The sequence below is a fragment of the Cyrtonyx montezumae genome, unplaced genomic scaffold, assembly GCF_038088225.1.
Source record: "Cyrtonyx montezumae isolate F1298 unplaced genomic scaffold, pur_monq_1.0 scaffold_3, whole genome shotgun sequence".
NCBI lineage: Eukaryota > Metazoa > Chordata > Aves > Galliformes > Odontophoridae > Cyrtonyx > Cyrtonyx montezumae.
This window is the reverse complement of record NW_027072034.1, coordinates 12,971,371-12,994,699: the sequence shown is the minus strand read 5'-3', so window position 1 is coordinate 12,994,699 and position 23,329 is coordinate 12,971,371.

The window sequence follows — 23,329 nt, the reverse complement described above, 5'->3', positions numbered from 1 at the left end:
TGATGCCCTTAAAAGCTTGGACTATTTCAGTTTTACATACTTCAGCTTAACAGAGAAAGAATAAGTAGACTTCAGGAACAGCCTGCTGACAAAAATTTAAGAAGTTTTATGAAGTTTAGAAAACCAGAAATCTTGTTGCCTCTGAATATACGTGACTATATCCAGGACTTTCAAATTAACCTGGTGGTTTGGAGAAAGATCAGTTATTACATGGCAGACAAGGCATTCTATTACAAGGTTCAATTTTCAATAAAATGTTGATCAAGCATCGTTTCATAATCAAGTCTTATTAGGAAACTAGAAATAAGATGGACAAGAATTTTTTTTCTCATTTCCTTTGGACAACAGAGAAAATTGATGCACTTTTTAAAAAGCACTAATTTTATCCAGTGATGTTATGATTTTGTTGAGTCCTACATGTGGCTCGCCAAAACCATTTGGCTACCTAATGCAGACTGCAAATACCAGACAATTTATTGGAACAAAACTTATTTCTTATTCACTCCTAAACTGTTCTGACAAAGAATACATAGGCAGTAGGTCACTTTTAGTGTTTTCAGACATAAAGCCGTCGCTATGCAGAATCTCTGAACTGCTTGGATTAGAAGGAACTCTTGGAGGTCACATGGTCCAACAACCTGTCCAAGCAGAGTTTTTGCAGGCATACTGTGCATGTGATACTATGCACACTCATTCCACTATGTATAAATACTTGTTCCAGTCATGTGGTAGACAAGGAGAACATAGCAGAGCCTCTGGTACCACTAGAAGGAACTACAGATTCTAATTCCTTTAACTGTTGTAAACATTCCTTCAAAGGGTGAGAGCTTGGGCTAAGATCATTACATTTAAGAGATGAAGTAAGATCAGAGTGCCTTGTGGTTTATTACAATCTTTTTTAATTCAGCTTTGGGCAGTGTGGGAAATATGCAATTACAGTAAGCAGAAACATCAACAGTTAGGTCAACTTAGTTTAAAAAAGTAGAATACATGTCTGCTTTCTCTTAAATAAGGTAAAAGTCCTCCACCTCTAGTTCTGTCCAGACAAGACTTTGTTCCACATGTTCACAGTTTTCATGTCCCTTGTTAGGGAAACCAAGCTACTTCTTTGCTGTTCATCTGTTTACCTCATCTGTCTCATTTTTTCTGGCTAAGTACCTTGAGGCACACTTGTGGTGTTCTGAAGAGAGAGGAAGTAAACAATACCCCCAAAACAAGTGAAACTGAGGAAAAAAATTTAAAGGATCCTAATGAGTAGTGGAATCATTGGAATTTTAATTTTCAAATACAGGGGCTTCTTCTTGGTGTTTTCTTTTAGGGTAAGCACTGGTAATGAAAAAAATTGTAACCCTTACATCTCTTTAAAACAGATGGTCATTTTTAGACCCATGGAATCAAGTTAATCATTCTTCTACAGTGTATGGAATTATTTCTTGCTCTGTGTTCTCAAATATTTTCATTTGTTTAAGAATTCAGATAATGATGTTCCTACTAGTTCTCCTAGGGAATCTTTCTTGGAGTATTTCAGATCTGTATATTATTTCTATGCCATTTTTGTTTGATGAATTTTCAGTCATTGTGTCTGATTGTACCAACTTTTCTTTTCTCTCCATTTCTTTAGACACTATCTTTTTTTTTTTGTTGACACTAACAATAAATAAGGATTGAGTATGCCAAGAGCTGAAACTATGATCGTGGTGAAACTCCAGCTGTCTGCACATTTAAAGTATCTTCAATTATAACTATATACCAAGAAACATGAAAACTATGGTGTTTACAGCAAGCAGCTCTCTCCCCAGCTGAGACTCAATGCCTGACTCACAACAGCTGGGATAAAAGGCTGCAGACCATGCAACTAGGGTGATTGCCAGGGAGGTTAGAATTTACCTCAATGAGACTCTTTAGCTACACTTTATTGGAGGAGTGTCTTGGGAATACTCTCAAAAAATACCTCAGGTATGCTAACTGGGAAAAGGCTGAAGAGCATCAGTCTTTTTAAGGCTTATGTTATGAGTCACTGAAGGATATCTGATGTGAGTGACAGGCCACGAAGCTCAGGTCTTTGCAATTTGGATGTCCTTAATAGTTTCTGCAGATGGCTCAGGGAGGTTGAATCCTTTGGGTACTTAAAGAGAGAAATACCGCACAGATGAAGGTAGGATGTTGTATTGTTAGAGAATACCAAGTATACATATTCAAGGAAAGTAAAATAGTCTGTGTTTTTGTGAGCCTTACTTAGATAGGAGGGAACAAGAAGGGACAGAAGAAGAGCAAAGCATCTACGTAATGTCAGCAAAGCAGTTGATATGGAGGATGATGAAGTGACTGAGAGGTAAGACTAGCTTGTTTCAAGGATAAAGCAGAATAGTTTGTAGTGACAGAAAGTTATTAATGTTCTGTCAACTTCATCTTACTGCTCTTGTCACTTAATGGTTTTGGCAGAAGCAAGATGTTACAGGGGTAGTAGACAGCACTAACGTAAGGCAGCAAAGTATTAATAAATAGTACAGGAAGAACTGGAGTTCTATGGTTTTTCTGTATATTCCAAGTGCAAAGCTGTAGCTAAGACAATCTGTATTGGTAAGGTAATTGGAAGGGAAAGTAAAGTGACTTCATCTTCAGGAGCTAGATGTAGTGAGACTTGATTGTATGGAGCCCGAATGTTGTCACAGGGTGGCTTTAGTAAAGGTGTACAATTGTGGTGAGATTTGACCGAGTAAAAAGTGGGGAACTATTCCTGCTGTATAAACGACATTAATTAGCTCTCATCTTGAATAGTGTCTATGGTTTTGATTGTCCAACTTCAAGGCAATTTAAACCAGTAAAGGAAGAGATTACAAGGGTGACTCGAAATGGATCGCAATCTTTCAATTTGAAAAATGTATGTGTTTAGTCTAGTAAAATAAGTTTGAATTGAGAAGGGATATGATTGCTCATCAGGGATGTTAAAGAACTATTTAAGATGAAGTGCTGACAGAAGGACAAGTGGATATAAAGTAGTTTTGAATAAACTCAGATTTGAGTTAAACAGTAGTTGAAACCACCTGAGGAAAGAACTTCTGAAAGTGAATTTCACTAGAAGTATCAGGAGAAAAGTCTAACTGATTTTAGGGGTTGGACTCAGTGACCCTTATGAGTCTCTTCCAACTTGGGATATTCTAGAATGCTATAATTTTAGAATGAATCTAGTTTTATTCAAGACAATACCATACTAATGGAACACTTAGGACTGCTTGGTGCTGTTTTCAGTTGATAACCTGTGTTTGACTGGTCTCCCATGTTGTGGTTCTGCCATACCAATAATAACTGGGGGATGGGGAGTTAGGAAGAAATAATGCAGGCCACCAGTGCAGACCTTGATTATCTTCAGCCTCCAAACATGAATAGTAGTAGCAGATTCTGTTCTGGGAGGGAATCATGAAATTATTGGTGTGTTCTGAGCCCTGCCAGGGTATGCCATAGTGATTGGCATACCCAATAGCAATGTCATTTTCTTAAATACTTGTAGTTCTTGAAATTACACTCAGTTGAGGCCAAGTTCAAAAAACACCGATATAAGGAATATATAACCCTGTGAAAACCAGAATATGTAAAAGCATTTTTTCACCTCTGTTTTATTGAAGAAATATCAAGTATGTGGCTCCAGCTGACATCTGAGAGGTTCGAAGCTGAAGTTTCAGGGCTACGAGAAACTGTTTTCTGTTTTCATTCATGGAATGCCAACTTTCTTTCATGTAGCTGCTCAGTGTTTAGAGTAGGGACATGGAGTTCAAATATAAAAATCTTTACCTGTTGTAGTCTATTATTTGAATGAATTTTTCTTCTGGACTGCAGTCAAGAGACATTACTTTCACATCACTGAAAATGTGTCAGTTTTGTTTCTGATACCTAATATACTTTAGAATGACTGAACACAGTTTCCTGTTTGGCTGGTGAACTTGAACTGCATGAGATGTTGGTAAGTGACTTGTTAGTCTATGTCAGATTATTGCCACAGGAATTAACATCATGCTTCAACAAAGTTGTACATGGAACTCTATTTTCCACATAAATGTTTCCAACTGTTTCTTACAAAAGCATATAAATGGTGTTAGTACATGCAGGTCACTACAGACATTTGGTCAAGATGGTAAAGTTGTGATCAACCTTTTAAGCTAACCCCAAACCTTGGCTCTGAGAGGTTTCATGAAAAGTTTTGTTTGAATGTGACATTTCTGTGATAGTTATGAATGGATTTAAGATTTGTTTAAAGAAGGCTTTTCAGTAACTGGCTATACAGACAAAGAGCATGCATCTTTGTTTTCATCAAAGAGTGGATAAATTTTCTTTGGTCTGCTGGTTTAATGCTACTTTCTCTAATTCTAAAAGCAAATATTAGCTCTATTAAAAACTGCAATGAATGTCAGCAATTGAAATATCCATAAACTACAGCTGCTAGTGCAAAAGGTAGTTTAGGGAAAGCAGTATTCTCATGGCATAGAAAACCAGAAATTAGAGGAAGTGTGCTTTTGTGCTCCCTGTAGTCCTTAGAAGAATTCAGCTGTTGGTATGGTGTGTCATCCACCCATCTGTCAGTTACTTTGTAATTGTTTCACTTCAGAGAAGCCCAGATCGGTGTTACATTTGTTTTTCTTTCAAATTTAATTTATTTGGCTGTTGATAAATCACCAAAATGCAGTGGTTTACCATTCTTATAAGACTTTTGAAATGAGCGTGCCCATAGAGTTTGTAAATCAAGAAAGCATTTGCCCCTCTTCTCATTTGATTCCTTGTTCCAATTTTGATAAATGCCTAGAGTTGATATTATGCCTTATTGTTTCTGGAACAATTTTCTTCTCATATTTCTTATGCTGTTTGCAACAGATACCACTGGCCAGAGCTGTATGTACTAAAGTGCAGCTGCTCTTTTAAGGCAGACAAAGGGAGAAAATTGTGCTACAACCACCTGCTACCACATATTTTGTGGAAAACAAAGGTACAAATTGCAGTGTAAGCACAGCAATGTCCTACTAGCATAAGGTACTTCTGGTATTGGAAGCTGGGTAGCTGAGGCGGACCCTTCCTAACCCAAAGGTCTCATATCCTCAGAGGAAGGACTTATAAAACTACATTGTAAAACTGCATGTTATTCTGAGATCTTCGGTATGGTAAATATTAAGATAGGTGGCATTGAATTACTAGGCAAGCAATCTCCCTGTTGCATCTGGAATTAGTGTTATTATAGTACAGTGCACGTTCTCCTTTGTGGTTGGCTTCCTCATCAACCAGTGTTTTTCTTAGCTATTTCTTTCCCCTTGTAACCACGCTCCCTTCCACACTCACTGGGATCATTAACGATGTAGATTGATGCAGGCAGCTTACACCACAAATGGAAAAGCTTGATTAAGTTATCATGCAATGCTTCTCTTAAGTAAGGATTATCCTCTTGAGCTGTTCTAGAGCATTTTGTAATAACATAGTTTTAAATAGACATGGGCCCAATTGATAAAATTCAGATGAGGATTCAAAGCTTTTCTTCCTGAGGTTTATGGTGTTCAGATGCAGGTTTTCTTTAGGGTCATGTTAAGACAGACAAGGGCACTAATCACATGAGGAGATGGAGGCCTCCCCTTTTATACAACTGTGCCCTTGTCCCTCCTTGAAAGGACTGTAAAGGATTGTTTCTCTGCAGCCAGGGAGAACAACACTGTTTATTGTCATGGGCAGAAGAAAAGACCTCAGAAGGAGATGGTGAGTCCAATTCTCAGTGGAGGTGCCCAAAGCAATTTCCACCATGTAATTTAGAAAGATGAGTGTTATTTTTAAACTATATATGACTTCTCACTATTACATATTCCATATGATATTTTGTGTGTAGACTGCTTTATCTGGGACATAGTCTAGGCTGTACTCATTTATTAATGCTTATATTTCCAAGCCCAGTTTTCTCAAACTAGTCTGAAAACCTATGAAGATAGTTAAAAATTAAAACTTATTCTCACAAGAAAAATTCTTATTATTAACAGAAAAATGTATTTATTCCACAAGCAATATTATTGTGGAAGGAACAAATTATGGGATATTAATAGAATAAAGAGGCACACTAAACAGCATTGTTAATTACTTAGCTTAGTCATACTTGTATATCTTTGGCAGTAGTTAATCACATTAGATTACCATTACTGTAAAACTGCTACAGTGTTTGTAATATCATTATAGATTTTTATTTCAGAAGGGAGATTCATGTCTTCCAATTGCCTAATGCAAAATAATTTCTAATTAATAATCCTTTTGGAGTAATTATAATTAGCAGTGTGAATGTGGGAAAACTAATAAATTAGGAAGAAAACTTAAATTTTATGCTAGGCTATCTATGCTGGAATGATTTGCAGTGTATTCTGCTTAGTCTGGTAATGGCTGTAATTTAATTATGACAACTTCAAGAAGTGTTCCCTTTCCATTCACTGATTCTGATTTCCTGTAGCTGTCGTTGCTTTAGAGATTTACACTCAGACTGAATTAAAAAAGTAACTGAAAGAAAGGGAGTGGTTTCACCTTCTGCAATAGATCCTAAAATGAAGACCCATTTTCAGTTGTCTCAAAAATTCCTTCATTTGAATGATAGTTGAAGATTTTTTTTTTTTGAGATACAAACTTTGTATTGACTCATTAAAATTCTTCTTGTGGGAAGACAGCCATATCTAGAAATTGGATTTCGAAGCATCTTAACTCAGGTAAATTCATGTACACAAATCAAGTCAGTCTTGGAAATTTATCTCAGGGAGTGTGCAGGTGGTGCTCAAAGCTAGTACTCTGCAAACAGAAATTGAAAGAATAGTCAAGACAAGGATCACAAGCAGTCACTAGATCGTGCATGTTTCTGTGACGTTCAGGGTTCTATCTTGCTAGTTTCAGAGCTAGTACTTCAAAATAGTAAAATTTTCTATAATTTTGATATCAGCTGTCACTGATACTAAGCCGTTAAATTCTTCTTTAATCCCTGGAGATCCCTTTGTTAAATAAGAGTAATATCTTCTGCCTTCTTGCTACCTGCACCTCCCATTGCCTCATCAAAGGAACTGGGTGGGATGACTATACTGTGAAGCAAAACTGAGGCAATTGTGGCTAGAAAGTGGGGAGAAGAACTATTTGGTTAGAGACTGTTTTGCCTGAGACAAAAGTGAACCCTATTAGCCCTATTGGGAAGGAAGAAAAGTTTCTCTTCTTTTTGCACTAATTATATTTTCATTCATCCCCGAAGTTTTGTAAAAGTCCTGTAAAAGGACTCTGCAAGAGTAAAATTAAAATTCCATTCTTACCAAGGAATCTCATCAGAGATACTGGCTTCTCTCTGTTCCAGGGTGACACACTTCAGACAGGGAATCTAGCTCATGGAAGAGAAAATGGTCATGAGGTACAAAAATCTTATTGACAATTCAGTTTGGGAAGTATTGCTATTTCAGGGAAAAATAGCTGTTTCATTGGGAAAATATTGTACCTTTTTCTTTTTTTTTGTTGTTCTGATTTTCTTGTTCTGTAAAAAATAGATATATTATTTCAATGAAAAATTCAGCTTACACAAATAATTCATTTCTAAGAGGGAAACAGTTAGTCTTACTCAGAAGTCTCACTCCAGACCACTTAGGTAGAGTATCAGAGACTTTCTCAAAAATAAAGATGTAGTGATAAGGAGGGAGACACTGGGACAGGATTAACTAGCCTATGATAGGATAGACATCCTCCCTCATTTCTCAACTTCTACACATTTTGTTCTTCCATCTAGAAAACTGAGAGAGTTAAACTATTCTTTTATAGATGGTCTGATTCTGCTTTTAAATTCAGAGTAAGATGAGAATTTGGATAAAATTTATTCTATTTCAGTACATATGGTATATGTATGATTGAATAAAATAACTTCCACGACCAAATGGAATCACTCCAGATAATGCTTAGAGTTTATGCTAGTCTGCATGGATCAGGTGGGATGCTCTGAAGATAATGTTCTAAATAAAGGAAGATTAAAAAGGAAAATTAATGCACCATGTACTAGACACAGTGTACTGTAAGAGTATTTCCTCACAATGGTGGCGTAATCCACTTCCCTCAAATTTTGACTTTATAGGCAAAACAGCTACAAGAACACATTTAATTAGTTGATTAATCTAGGCCAGAATCTCTTGAGGACTTGCAGAAAGATTCCTCTTACAGGATCACGTCCAGATCTTAAAAACTATTTGAGGTTCAGTGGCATATGCTAAGCAGCACAGGAGAATCTCAGAGCAGAATGTTTTCCACTTCAGAATATTCCTGTATGAGAACTCTCATCCCTATTTAAGGGAACAAACAGAGATATCTGGCTTTTCAGTTATAGCTTTTACAGCTCTCAAACTTCAAGTGTGTTGGTTGTAGTATAATCTGAAAGTGAAATGTATGAGTAGGTATTTCTGCAGACTCTTTGCAGTATTTTATAACTCAGATACATCATAATGCACTGTACCATATCCCATAATATTCCACAGCTATTCAATAACTGCAAAATTAACTTCATGACTTAAAACCCCTCTGGTCTCATCAAACATACATATTTCCAAACCATAAAAATACTTCACAAGTGAAGTGTACATTGTAATTTTTTAGACCTACCAATTGAAATCTAGTTGCTATAAATAAATCTGCAATTAGAATTGTTTTGCTACTCTCAGAAGATTTGGTAATAGATCTTTAGAATATCTTTAGAAGCAAGGTGTATTCAAACATGTTTTAGACTCCTGCTACAAAGCACAGGTACTCCTCATGTGACCTTACACCCTCTGCAATGTCAGCTTTCTTATTCTCAGCATCTTTAACACACTGCCATTACTTATAAACAGCTCTTTAAGAATCTGACTTCAATTTCTTCTAGGTTAGCCTTTCAAGAAGAAATGAGAAAGGAAAAATTTTAAACCTTGTAATCCAGTTCTTCACTTTCCTATTGTACCCAGGGGACAATATGAAAGTATGAGTTAAATGCATTTAAAATGATGTCTAACTAACCAAAGGAACTGACCACTGTTGGATGCTGTTAGGATGAGAAACTACAGGCTACAGCCTGTGGAGAGCCCATACTGAAATGGGCTTATCCTGAAGGACTACAACCCATAGCAAACACACAAACAGGAGCAGGTAGAAAGTGTGATATGGAAGGAACAGCAGAGAAGAGCTGTTATGGACTGAGTGTGACTCCCATTCACCATCTCCTTTTGCTGCTTGGTAGGAGAAAGAGCAGTCTGGAGTGAAGGACTGAAGTTGAACTCTAGAAAGGGAGAATAAAACATATTGTTCCTTTTTTCTCATCACTCAACTGTATTTTAATTGGCAATATTTTTTTTTTTCATTAAGTTGAATTTGTTTAGCCTGGAACAGTAATTAGTAAGCAATCTCCCTATCTTTTTCTTGTGCCATGAGCTTTCTCAACCTGTTTTCTCCCCACCCTGGAAAGGAGTGAGTGAGCAGCTGGGTGGGTGTCTGTTAGATAGCCAGGGTCAACCCGTCCACTTATGCACTGAATTCCTTAGTGGATCATTTGCTATGGTTTGGGGTTTTTTTTAGTTTTTTTTTTAAGTTTACATTCTACAGAACTGGATTACAAGATGTCTGTATTTGATTGAGTTGTCTTTGAACTTGTTCAGGAGAAATGCTCGAACTGTAGCTGAGAGGGACTTTGCAGTAGCTTGGATTGGCTTTTTGCTGCTGTGGAATCTGATTATTTTAGAATATGAGGCCAAATTCTGTCAGTACAGGGAGGTGATGATGGCAACTTGGCTTATTAAAAGTCTCTCTAAAAGTTTTTGGCATTTCTTTAAAATGGTAATAAGTCTGATGATTTAATACAAGAGCCTCTGATAAAACTGCTGGAAGATTTTCTTAGGGAAATAAGAAAATGTTACTTCATTTTCTGTTCTTCTGTAATTTCCTATAGAATGATGAGTAATACTACTCAATCTAAGTCAATTAGCCAAATGGTGTGTATTCCATATTTTTATAGTTTATTTCCCATTAGGGATACAATTTGCTTATGCTCATTACTTCTCAGCTTGTACATTTGATTTCTACAGAATTTTAATTTTCTGTTACCTCAGGCAGTGAGCTAAGTCAGTGTCTGCAGGAAACTTGCATAGGAGCAGTTTTGCTTTTAGTAAGTCCAGAAGAATTAAACACTTACTCAAAAAGAAAAAAGAAAAAAAAGAAACAGGGAAAATAGGTGTTCTACATTCATAGTCTTCATGAAATAAAATGTTTCAGCTTTTCCTGCAATTGCAGCCTACAAGTGGAGTAATAGGGAGGAAGAGAATGCAGCAAAGAACATGATGAGGTCATGAAATTCAATCCAGAAGCTATAGCTAAATCTCTTGTGTTCTTGACTTGTTTTGGAAGTTATGGTTAAAGTAAGAATATTCTTAATTGCTTATGCTAACGCTTTCTTCAGTCAAGACCAAAGGAACAGTACACAAAAATGACACATAGCATCAAAGGTAGCTACTGCCTTTTAAGCTTATCTATTTGATACAGGAAGAATGGGGTCTTCAATCCAGAAGGTAACTGGGAAACTGAAAGGCAAAAATGAGTGAAGAAAGTGGAGCCTAAAAACATAGAAGATATCCTTTACAAGAAAGCAAAGTAGATGACTGTAAAGACAGTCAGTAACAAAGAAAATCGTCTTCTGTTCACAAGCCATGACTTGTAATGTAAAACCTCTTGATAGTTCACAAAGACCTATAGTTAGCTCGGTGCTCTTTGAATTAATTTAGTGGCAAAATATTACTGTACAGTGAACTAACTCTAGTCAGGGATTTTGCTATGGGCATATAGTTTTTGCTTACTACGTGTTAATTTACTAGATGGTATCTGTGAAACTCGCTCTGGTATTAAAAGTAAAGCAGAAGTAACAGGTGAGGCTGTGTATTTACTGCTTGTTAGTTAATTTTAAAATCATGTCAGCAGATATCTTGTAATATTTAGAAATGTCACATATTAATATAGTTGCTTAAATAAAAATGTTTATTATACTAGCAATCATGAGATGCCCTTTTTTAAAATGTCAGAAAGAAGTTTATGTATGTACTTTACGCTGTGTTTGCTGAAGCTTGGCAAGTAGGGATCATTAGAGAGAACAAGCAACAGAACCAAACCCTGGTATTTGTTCTTAACTATACAAGCTACAAAAAATGGAAGAATGTTCCTTCTAGGCATTTGCTATGGGGCAATGGGACATAAACCTTCCTTGGCAGAAAACTAAAATTGTGATGGGATTCAGTTTGCCCTAATTTTCTTAGTAGTAAGTGTCTAAACAGACACTCTAACTAGTGGATATCAAGGACATATTTTTTAATCAATCACTTACACTTGCATGCAGAAATCAAATATACACTATATATCAGGTGACAATTTTCTTTTCTGAATCTGGAGTTCATGCACACAATATTTACTGTCACTGTTGTAGAATCATAAGAGACCATCACTGCATTCATCACTGCCACAGTAGAGCATAATGAGGCAAGATCTCCATTAGTATACACATAATAATGTTTTGATGGACGCTACAGATAACAATTACAGTAGATGCAGTTATGTTAATGAATGACTTAATCACTCTTTTAAGTGAACAGCTAAAAAGTAGAGGAAAGTCTTTAGAAGGCACTATTATGGGGGAGAAATCTCATTTCTTTGAGCAGGAGAGATCATAATGATTGAAACAAGTAATTGAATAAAAATATGAAAATAAGCAGAAGTTATATTTCAGGTCATATTTTCTTTCAGTTTTTCTTAGCTTGATTTTTTTCAGATCCTTTTATTTTTGTTTTCTTGGTTGGCTCGTTGGTTTTGTCACATGCCAATATAAAAAAAAATTCACTTGTCAAAATGATTTAGGTTTTTTAAAAATATATATATATATTGCTACTCTATCCAAATTTTCAAGGAGAGAACATATCTGCAGGATTTTAGCATAGAATTGCTCCTATGAAAAAGTGAGAATGATGAAGTTGGTTATCTTCACCTCAGTTTAACAAGGGAGTTTATTGTGAAGATAATGCAACTTTGTTATGGTGAGATTCAAATTAATCCAATTAGAATTAAACATGATACTTCATTAGGTGAGCATTCTTAACACTTTGGATGTATTACCCATGCAACTGACTGCACTGACTACATCAGAGGAGTTTTAGAGCGTACCTTGATTTTTATTAAATGGGAAAACAAGCTGTATATCTTCATTAATATAGTTATTATTGAAAGAAAACAAGTATGATACCAATTGCCACAAGATGTCAGAAAAATACCAATCATTTATATCCTTCAGGCATCTTCTGTGTCATTAGCTGCCAATAGGAGCTGAGTAATGTGTCAAAGTCAAATTCTGGTCTGGGAAGAAAGCAAAGTAAAACCTCTGGTTTGTTTTTCTCATTTTCAGAGATACTAAAAATGTATGAGATATCCTGTAAATGTATTTCAATTTATTTTGTCCAAAAGCAGCATTTCAGGATAAAATTTTTTGAGTGAAGGATGTCATCATTGCATTCTTTAGGGAAAAATCCACACTGAATGTCTTCTTCTTAGAGCCTAAATATAGATTTGAACACAAAGTTTGGTTCTTTACCATCTTTATTTCTATTAACAATTTCATACTCTCTTTTTGGATGCATATCAGTATGAGAAAATCAAGTCCATATGTTTTCTTTTGTTCTCTTCTTCAGTAAGCTAAAATATTTTCCAGTTATGTCATTAACGTTTGCTTAATGTTGGAAAGATAAATAAACTATGGAGAGGATAAATCACCTGCTCGAAGCTGAAGGTTGACTGTCAGGAGGAAGAGTGGAGTTAGACCCAAACTTCCTAATTCTCTTTCACTGTCCCTGTTAGCAACACTGTGGATTTGTGTTTTCCTGTTTTGCTTATTGTTCCCTATTGGAGTTTTTTTTTATCATAGAGGCAGACTGTCAACTTTCAAGGCTCCTGAAAAATATGTTAAAACTGAAGTGTTACACAAAGAGAAAATACACCTCTTCCAATCTGTTTGCCCCGTCTATCTTAATCCTAACTTTTCTCATAGAATTACAGAATCTTTTGAGTCGGAAGAGAGCCATAAAGGACACGTGGTTCAAATCCCATTCAATGTACAGGGAAACCCATAATTACAGCAGGTTGGCCAGAGCCCCATCCAACCTGGCCTTGAATGTATTCAGGGATGGGGTATCCTCTACATCTCTGGGCAACTTGACTCACCACTCTCACTTACAGTGACTTACAGACATTTTCCTTATATCTAAACAAAATCTACCCTTAAGTTTGAAACTGTTCCCCACTGACCTTGCTAGAGAGCCTGAGTTGCAGAATCTGTGACACTGACATCTGTTCTAATGGGGAAGAACAGCTGATGTTTATCTCCAGTAACCAGTGCCTTCTGAATCCAATGGTTTCTCTACAAGCAGGACACTATTGTCTTCCTTGAGTGGAATTTAGTTTTCTGACAAAGGCCTGTGCAAACTATATCCTTCTTCCAATAGATTGAGCAACAGAGGAAGCAAAAATGAATTAAGACATTGATAAAGGTGTTATGAATGAAAGATAGCAATAGAAGGGCTATTCTGTATGTGGAGTGCACTTGTGTAAATTGTATACAGTCTGGCTGACTATTCTTTGAGCAAAGAATAGTAAAAGATAAAGTACAGAATTCATTCACACAAGGCTTCCAGAAAGAAAACTCTTAGATTTTACAGGTTCAAGTGAACAAATTACCAGTTAGCCCTCTGTATAATGATGTGAAGAATAATCCTACCAATATCAACCAGTTGGTCATTCCTTTACAGTTTTCTTTTAGGTGAAAAATGTCAGTGTCCTAATTTTTGTAAGCAGAAAATATATAACAAACTCTGCGTGTAGGGAAGAATAAAACAAAAGGGAGTCTGGAACCTCTGTCCTAAACAACTCCAAAATCCTGGAGATTGCTGCCATTAGTAGTAAATTATGGTTTTGTTTTAACCACAGTAGACAGCTAAGCACCACGTAGCCACTTTTATACTCCCTTCAGCCTGATGGAGAAAAGAATCAGAAGGACAAAAGTGGAAAAACTTGTAAGTGGAAATTAAGACAATTTAGTAAATGAAACAAAACCTGCACCTACAAGCAAAGTGAAATGACAAATTAATTACCTGCTTACTATCAGTGGGTGGACATGCAGCTGTTTCCAGGAAGGTGTGGCTTTCTCACATGTAACAGCTCTCTTACATGTAACAGCTCTCTCACCATACATAACTCCAAATATCATGGAATCCTAAGAGCTGGAAGGAACATTTAAAGGTCATACTGTCCAACTCCCCTGCAGTTAACAGGGAAATTCACAGCTAAATCATGTTGCTCAGAGTCTGGTTCAGCCTTTGAATGTATTCAGGAGTGGGGCTTCCACCACATTTCTGGGCAACCTTTCAGTGCCTCACCACCCTCACAGTAAAAGACTTGCAAGACTTTTAAGACTTTAAAAGACTGAGTATTGATTATTTGAGTCTCAGCTCTCATTCCATCATAGCTATGCTTGATTTTGATGGGAGCAAAATCTTATTATGATAACCTCCTTGGCAGAATAACTCCTTTCCTGGAAGTCCAAACCTAAACATTCATTCATGTCAGTGTGCTCTTGAATTCTTTGTCTCTGCAACAATCTCTGTAATATAAAGAATAATGTTGAATACACAGGTAGTTAGTTTTTGGTGTTCCAATGTCTTCTGATATTAAGGGAATATTTGGCGTGTTAATGAAACTTCATCATTTTCAGTTTCATTGTTTATGATTTTTGTTATTGATATTCTACATCATAACAGCATGTGAGGTACTGGGTATTAAAGAGTCCATGGACTGCCTAATTTCCAGGTACCTGGCTCTCAGAAGAGAACTACATACCCCAGAGGACTTTGGGTTCCCATTTCCCACCCAGAGGGAAAGATAAAACTGCATGCAAGTCCTGGAGACTGCCTCTTTTGCTGTTCATCTCAGCAGTGAGAGCTTCCTAGCCGTCTCACCTTCAGCATCACAGTAAGGCCTTCAGTTTTGGACACTCTCATTTCATTTGATTTATTAGCTTCAATTCCAATTATACTGTGTTATTTTACATTCTGATATCTTATTTAGTAAATCAATTTTCCTCCTCAATATGTTGTCGCTGTTTTATTTTTAGGCACATCTCCCTACCCTTTCTCTTTTCCCCCTTTCCAGGGGAGTGGGTTCATAGATCCCCCACCCTAATAGTCATGGAACTGGGCCGAACCGGCCCGTAAATAGTTGGCATTCAGTAAAAAATTGTTTTCATCATTTGTACATAGTCATTCATTACTATGGCTATTCTTTGTTTGCCTTACATTCAGTTTTACCCTCTGTTCTTACTACAACCGAATCCAGGCCCGGTCACTTTTCCACAGATTTATACAGCATTCATATGTAGGTACATTAGGTTGGAAAGGACGTACAAGATCATCTAGTCCAACCATCCTCCTATCACCATCCCTACCCAATAAACTACTAAATCAAATCCCTTAGCACCTCATCTAAATGCTTCTTGAACAGCGCTAGGGATGGTGCCTCAACCACCTCCCTAGGCAGGCCATTCCAGTGCCTGACCACTCTTTCAGAGAAAAAATTTTTCCTCAAATCTCGAGTCAAAGCCCTTGTGTTCACTGAAGCATCCTCATATTTTGACATTCTAAATTATTAGTATGGTTGTACCAATCCATACCAATCCATAAATGCAGATATTAGGAATTCTACAAGGAAGGCCATGATTGGATGTTGGATTTCTCTTCAAAAGAAAAAAAAAAAAACTAAAAAACTGTTTTTCTTCTCCTCCTTTTCTTCTTGTCTGATTCCTGTATAGGTAATTTTTTTCCCCTTGTCCTTCTCAAGGCAAGTTGAAGAGATTACTGGGATTACACAGGGACCCAATTCTTGTTTACCTTAATGGCTCATCAGACTATTCTTCTGAGAAAAGAAATGTTTTGTCAAGTGCAAACCTACTATACTCTCACACTGTCACCATTTTTACTCAGCTGGATGGTTTAGAGGAGCCTGACTAAAATGAGACGCACATTATGTATCATATCACAACTCATTATTTTTCCAGAATGTACACCAGCACAGTATGAAGTCCAATGAATAATATACACTATAACTGTCAAAATAATGGAACAAAAGACAGTGGAGTTTTTTTCATGCATTTTTTCACAGGTCATTTTGCAACTTTCAAAAGTTTACAATAGATTTTTCAACCACTAAAGCCAATTAGTGAGTTTCTACAGTAATTAACTATGTACAAAATAGAGGAGTTAATGTGGTGTAATGTTTTGCTGTCGTTCATAAAAAAGTTGAAGCATAGTCTAACCATTCATAACATCAGTGGGACTTAGGAGAAGCCATATCCTTGAATTAATTCATTTTTATTCATTTCCTTCCATTGTGTGATAGAACTGCTGTGTTGTTTCCTTCAAACGTTTTTCAGAATTTATATCATCAGAGGTATTTTGATTGTAGTAGATGGCTATTTTGCTGTCAGATACTGAACAGATACTTTCTTTCTCTAAGAAGTTTCACTTTTCCTTTTATGCAGTATTTAAAAACATAGTCTGTAGGAAATTGAGATGCTTTTCCTAAAAAGCTTAGAATCAATTATTAACAAGTTGCTTTACTGACAAGAAGTGTAGAGATGACCCAAGATATCTGGCAGACATCCTTTCAGAACCAGTTATTATATATTCTCACTATATTTGAATATTCCTTTCTTGTTTCACGTGAAAAATACTTCAGATGCTGTGTATCACATTCAAGTTGCAGATCAAGTGGCTTTTAGTCCAAGAAGGTGGAAGAAGCCATGCTGCTGTATTTATGCTCGCTATCATTGGCAAGAATTAGGCCAACTGCATTATGTGATACTCTACAAACCTACCTTTGCCCAAGCTGTCAGTCAGCTGGTTTATTCCAATCCCCAGTGCGCTGTCACTACCAGGAGCATAACATTCATTAAAATGGTTTCTGTCACTGCACTGTCACTATTACCCACCAACATATGCTATAAAAAGCGTATATTTATTTAAAACAATTTCCCTTAAGCATGGAGATAATCCAATGGACTTCATTCATCTGAAACTATTTACTAAATGTTGGAAAAATCTGATAGCGAAGTCTAGAATGATTTCCTTACTGTGTTGACTTACAAGCATAGAGATGGGGGAATGTATCACTACTGAAATGCTGGTCTTTTGTGCCTACCTAACCATATTAGAATTAAAATATTTGTATACAGCCATATCACAAAGACAAGTTTCCTCCATGTTTGACTGAAGAGATATTCTGGAATGTCGATAAAGCTGTTGTATGTTAATGTTATTGTGATGAAAGAGAACTCTCCTTTGAACTCCCTTGCCCCTCTTCCTTCCTTGTCTGTATTTTACAATAATTAAGTATATCCCAATAGAGGTGATGTGGTTTAACCCCACAGGCAGCTCAGCACCTCACAGTTGTTTGCTCACCCACCCCTCTCCCAGTGAGAATGGAAGAGAATCAGAAAAACAATGACGACAAAGAAGAATTCATGGTCTGAGAAAAAAAATATTTTCTAAGACAGAAAAGGAAGAGAAAAAACTAGTAATTATAATAATCTCTTTATATGTATACATACAAAACAAAGATGCACAAAACAATTGCTCATCATTTACTGAAAAATGTTTAGCCAGAGCCCAAGCAGCAGCAGCCCCCACTATGGCCAACCCCTCTCAATTTTACAGTTTTTTTCACATGTTGTCACACTATGTGGGGTATCCTTTTTGTTATAGGTGTGAAGAGAACAATATACACCAATTGTTGCCAACAGTGAGGAATTTATTGAGCAAGCAATAAACGAGCGAAACAGCGCTGGGCGGCCGGGAGTCTCCACTCCACCAGAGGCACACAACGGGGGCCTCCCATTCCCTCTTTTTATTGTCTCTTATCTCTGCATTCATGTCTTATCTTTCTTCTTCTGGGCTGTGCTGGCTGTTACTAGGGGGTCGTTCTCTGCCTCCTGATGATGGAGATGATGAAGGTCATAGTCTTCCTCAGCTCTGATCATGCACACTTAAGAAGAGATTTTCCCTTATTTTTCTTTTGCAGTTTCTTAGAAGGTCACTGTTATTTGTTGTTCATTGTCCAGGTCTTAGAACTAAGCGCTGTGGCTCCAATTTGCACAAACTACAGAGTTTCTAGACAAAACATCTATATATCTATTTTGAGACTTCTACAAACTACATCGTTCTCAGAAAAAAACACTGAAAAACACTGACACATCTATCTCGAGTTGGTTTGATTAACAAGTACAGAACTTATTTTTACCACACTTTTGGCCAGTTTAGGTCAGCTGTCCTGGTTCTGTCCCATCCCAGCTCCTTGTGTCCCAGCACCCCCTCGCTGTCAGGGCAGTATGAGAAGCTGAGAAACTGAAATGTCAGAACTGCTCAGCAAGAGTTAAAATATCAGTGTGTTAACAGCATTGTTTTTCTCATAAAGACAAAACACAGCATCATACCAGACACTATAAAGAAAAAATCTCTGTCCCACCTGAAACCAGGACAAATGCAGGATCTGTTGTGATAGGGCAATGGGAAATGATGTCAAACTAAAACAATTTAGACTGGATTTAAGGAAGAAGTTTTTTAAAATAGGGCTGGTGAGGCACTGGAAACAGCATGCTTAGAGAGATGGTAAAGGCCCTATCCTTGGAGACATTCAAGACCCCATCAGGCTGTTTAGGGCTCTGAGCAATCTGATGTAGCTGTAGATGTCCCTGTGTGTTGAACTAGATGATCTTTAAGGGTTCCTTCCAACTCAGTATATTCTGTGATTCTACCATTCTAATACATAAATATTCTGTAAGACTGTATTTATAGCTGATAATCAATGCAATTAATTGTTCATAGAGTTCCCAATATAGGTTCATAGGTTCATAAGGTTGGAAAGGACCTACAAGATCATCTAGTCCAACCATCCTCCTATCACAATCCCTACCCAACTACTAAAACAAATCCCTTAGCACCTCATCTAAACGCTTCTTGAACAGCGCTAGGGATGGTGCCTCAACCACCTCCCTAGGCAGGCCATTCCAGTGCCTGACCACTCTTTCAGAGAAAAAATGTTTCCTCAGGTCTAATCTAAATCTTCCCCGGCGCAACTTGTGGCCATTCCCTCTCGTCCTGTCATTATTTATCAGGGAGAAGAGGCCCACCCCCTCCTCACCACAACCTCCCTTCAGGAAGTGGTGTGGATATGATGCATAATCTAGTGTTGTTTCCTTCTACATCATAGAACAGGGTTCATGTTGTCTGGCCATCACTGCCAAACTATTAATTGTTGAAGTCTAAGCCAGTCATCCAGACTTTCATTATGATCAGTGATGAAATTCACATGCAGAGCAATCCAGCCTTCCTAAAAAAAGTGTTGTTCTAGGGTGAGATGAAGCAACAACTGAAGGTACGGTCTAAAGTGCCCACAAACAGAATCTGTATGATTCTGTATTCAAGCTAGATTTATGATTAAACATAATTTATACCTACTTGTGTTATTCATTCTACTACCAGATCACACAAATGAATATTACCATACAAAAATGTATATGGATGTATTACTTAAACTTTTACTTTTTTATGACAAGATTTTCAACCCATTTTCTGAAAGTTGATTTCATATTTTTTAAATTTAAGCAAAACCATCTGTTCACTATCATTTAATTATTAATTAAATGATCCTACTATTAGAATAATGCAGATGCCTTTAATTTCATTTATAAAACCAATATTATTCTCCTAGGACTAAAGCTGTCTAAAGTGAAGCACTTTGTTGCATTTTCAATAGGATGGGAAGAGCATAACCCACAAAGTCAGAAAGGTAGAAAGTAGAGGAAGGCTTTCTGTTGTGTTATTGCATTATTTTTCAATACAACCATACATCCATCTGCAAGACACACTCATGCTGTGGGAGACTTTGAATGTATATATTATTTTATGATTTTATTACATGTATGGGTGATGCCAGTTACACAACTTCTTGATTCTTTACTGCATCTGCATTTTCAGACTCGTGTCTGAAAAAGCCTAATGCTAGATAAAGAAGGTAATTGTCTAGTCTGTAACTCAGCCTCTCTACTGAGCGGGGCTGTCAGCCTGCCTTGTCCCTCTAAACTGCTACTCTCAAGTGGTTTGGATGACACTCTCCAACGTAATATCATGGAATCATTAAGGTTGGAAAAGATTACTAAGGTCTACATCTAGCCCAACCATGAGCCCATCACTACCATGACCGCTGAACCACATCTCTGTTTCACATCTATACATTTCTTGAAAACCTCCAGGGACACTTGACTCCACCACTTCTTGATAGGAGAGATGACACCTCCTAAACAGCGTCTTCCAACTCTTTCTGAGGAGAAATTTTTCCTCGAATCCAACCTGACCCTCCCCTGGTGCCACTTGAGGCCATTCCTTCTTCTTCTATTGCTGTTACCTGGGAGAAGAGGCCAACTTCCACCACACCACAACCTTCTTTAAAGCAGCTGTAGAGAGCTACAAGGTCTCCCTTAAGTTTCCTCTTCTTAGTCTGAACAATCTCAGCTTCCTTAGCCACTCCCCATAAGACTTGTGCTCCAGGCCTTTAACATCTTTGCTGTCCTTCACTGGACATGCTCTAGGGCCTCGATATCCTTCTTATCAGGGGCCCAAAACTGATCAACATACTTAAGGGGATCATTTGGGAATTCCAGAGACTATCATGATTATTTTGAAAAAAAAATCCCTGTCTGTTTACTCAGTTATTCAGTTCCCACTCTGACTTACCTTCTGGAGGAAAAAGGCTTTGTTTGACTACAGAGGATATGTCACTAGTTTGTTATTCTGAGTTCTCTCCTGTGTATGTTCTGTTTTGGTGTAAGGAACACATGCAGAGGAAACTGTCAATAGAATCTAGTCTTGAGTAAGCACACGTGTGTCCCAAGAAGATGGAAACTCAAAATAATTAATGTTTAAAACAAGCATCTTACTGCAATGAAGTAATTCTATTTCTAGCACAGCTTAATCCATGCTAGTGTTGATCTTCAGAGTAATGTATGCAGAATGGACTGGAAAGCAAAAATGCCAAAAATATCAGTAGTTTGACAGGCCAGTTTTAAATGAATAAGCATCTATTTTTATATGGGAGTATCAATGCACAAGCAGCCAGAGTGAAATCCAAAGGAATGCTGGGTGAGGTTAAGCATTTCTAACTCACTCAGACTGGGAATGTGTGTCTTTATATAAGTTATAAACATTTCTATTTTAAACATCTGTACTGATCAAAAATGCATCTTCTTCAGAGTTAAAAACTGAAAAGTAGAACTGTGTAAAAAGTAGAATCACTTTAGCATTGTTCATCTCAAGTATTTTGCACTTCTGCACATTAACTGAAGATAAAGAGTACACAAAGACAGTCATGTAGCTGTTCATCACCCAGAGTTCATTGTCCCCCAGGAATCCTTCACTGTGTGAAAGCTAAGTTTGTGGAAAATGGAAGGGATCAGAGAAAGGGCTCAGTGAGATTTTGCTGAAGAACACGATCAACAAGCACAGCCTTTGTACTTCAGTACAAGCCTTCAGAACATTATAGAAACTTCAAAGGCCAGAGGAACATTGCTTTGCTTTATGTTCACACATAGCCTTTCACAAATATGATTCAGCCAATATGCCAATTACTAACATAACCTTTTGTGGCCTTCAAGTAGCACTTGCCCTTTTTGTTCCATGACTGATCCATTTGGTCTCTGTTACACTTGTACCTCATGCTTTACTCATATAGCAGAGCTTCTTCCACTTTATTTCTGGAATATAGGTTACTGAACTGTTTTAAGGGCCTGCCCACTTCTGGTTTAAAGCCTCTAACTTCTGAAATGAGGCAGCAGAAAGACAAGGCTTTAAAGACTGTATCTGTTCTATAGCTGGAATACTTAGGCACAGCTTTACAAAGAGCTGGCAGTTATCAGTTCTGTTCCCTACCTGTTCTGCTTAATTTCTTGATTTTGCATATCTCACTGTTTTCTCCCAGTGGAGTGGTAGTATTTTCTTGAGAAGGCACAGATAAAGTATATCTCTTCTATTCAACATCTTGAAACTAATCACATTTCAAGATTCCTGTTTCCATCCAAGTCCTCTTTCATTTACTTGTTTGTTCTAAAAACAACAAATCAGTGCTCAAATCCAGAATAACTGTGTAGATAGCTGAAACTGTAGAATTCTCCTGTAAAATCATCAGGACAGTAAAATTAAACTACTTAGAGAGGTCCTTTCTTCTTGTAACTAAAGTGTAATTCCTAGAAGAGAAGGAAAAGCTCCTGGCTCTTGCTTACTTTTCCCATCCAATAGATTCTGCTTCTCATTAGTTGACCATGTAGTGGAATAACATGTTGGTAGGGATGTGTGTAGTGGCTGTGATTCATTAGCAAATCTCATCTCAGTAAACACAGGATTCCTGTGATCTTGAAACTCTTGAATTTAACAGGCCAACATCTTCAGGGAGAACTAGCGTAGTAAAGCATCATAAGACAACTGCAAAGTTCAGAATTACAGAGCAATGCGGGTGTTACAGGCAGCAGAACATCTAGTACAAATTGCACAGAGGTGGGATTTGGGGCACAGATACTGTCTTTGTCATTGTGATTAGGATACAGGTAAAACTGCCTGTTCCAGGAGACATGAGAGTGTATCTGGATCTCACTTGAGTGTAGGGCCTCCAGTTTGATCAATGTCAAACATAGCCAACAAAAAAAATAGTTTTGATAACTAAAGTTCTCTTTAACTATTCTTAATATTTGTCTAAGGAAACTCAGAATTGCCACCTCAGGCTGCAGTCTGGTTTTCTACTCCCACATCATTAATGCTTCTCTGAATTAGTGTTTAATAGATGCTACTCTTAATTTCTGGTCAGGCTTCTGAAGAGAATTTCTGTTCCTCAGAACTCCTACACATACTTAAGGAAAACATATTGAAAGGGAGAAATATTACTTCTTCCAAATGAAATAAATACAAAAAAGGAAAAATGTAGAAGATTCTACAGTCAGTGTAGCAGAACACTGTTACGTGAAATGCATGCTTACTTCACTAACACCTAAGGTTGGAGAGAACTCAAATACGCTTCGTGCTCCAGATAGATTAATTCAGATCTGTGTTTTTTAATGTTATATGTTGAGGTTTGTGACATTTTGAATTGCCTCTGGACTATGAACATTGTGCATATTTGAGCTTTCAAAATATTAGTGGAAATGCTCATTCTTCTGTCCATT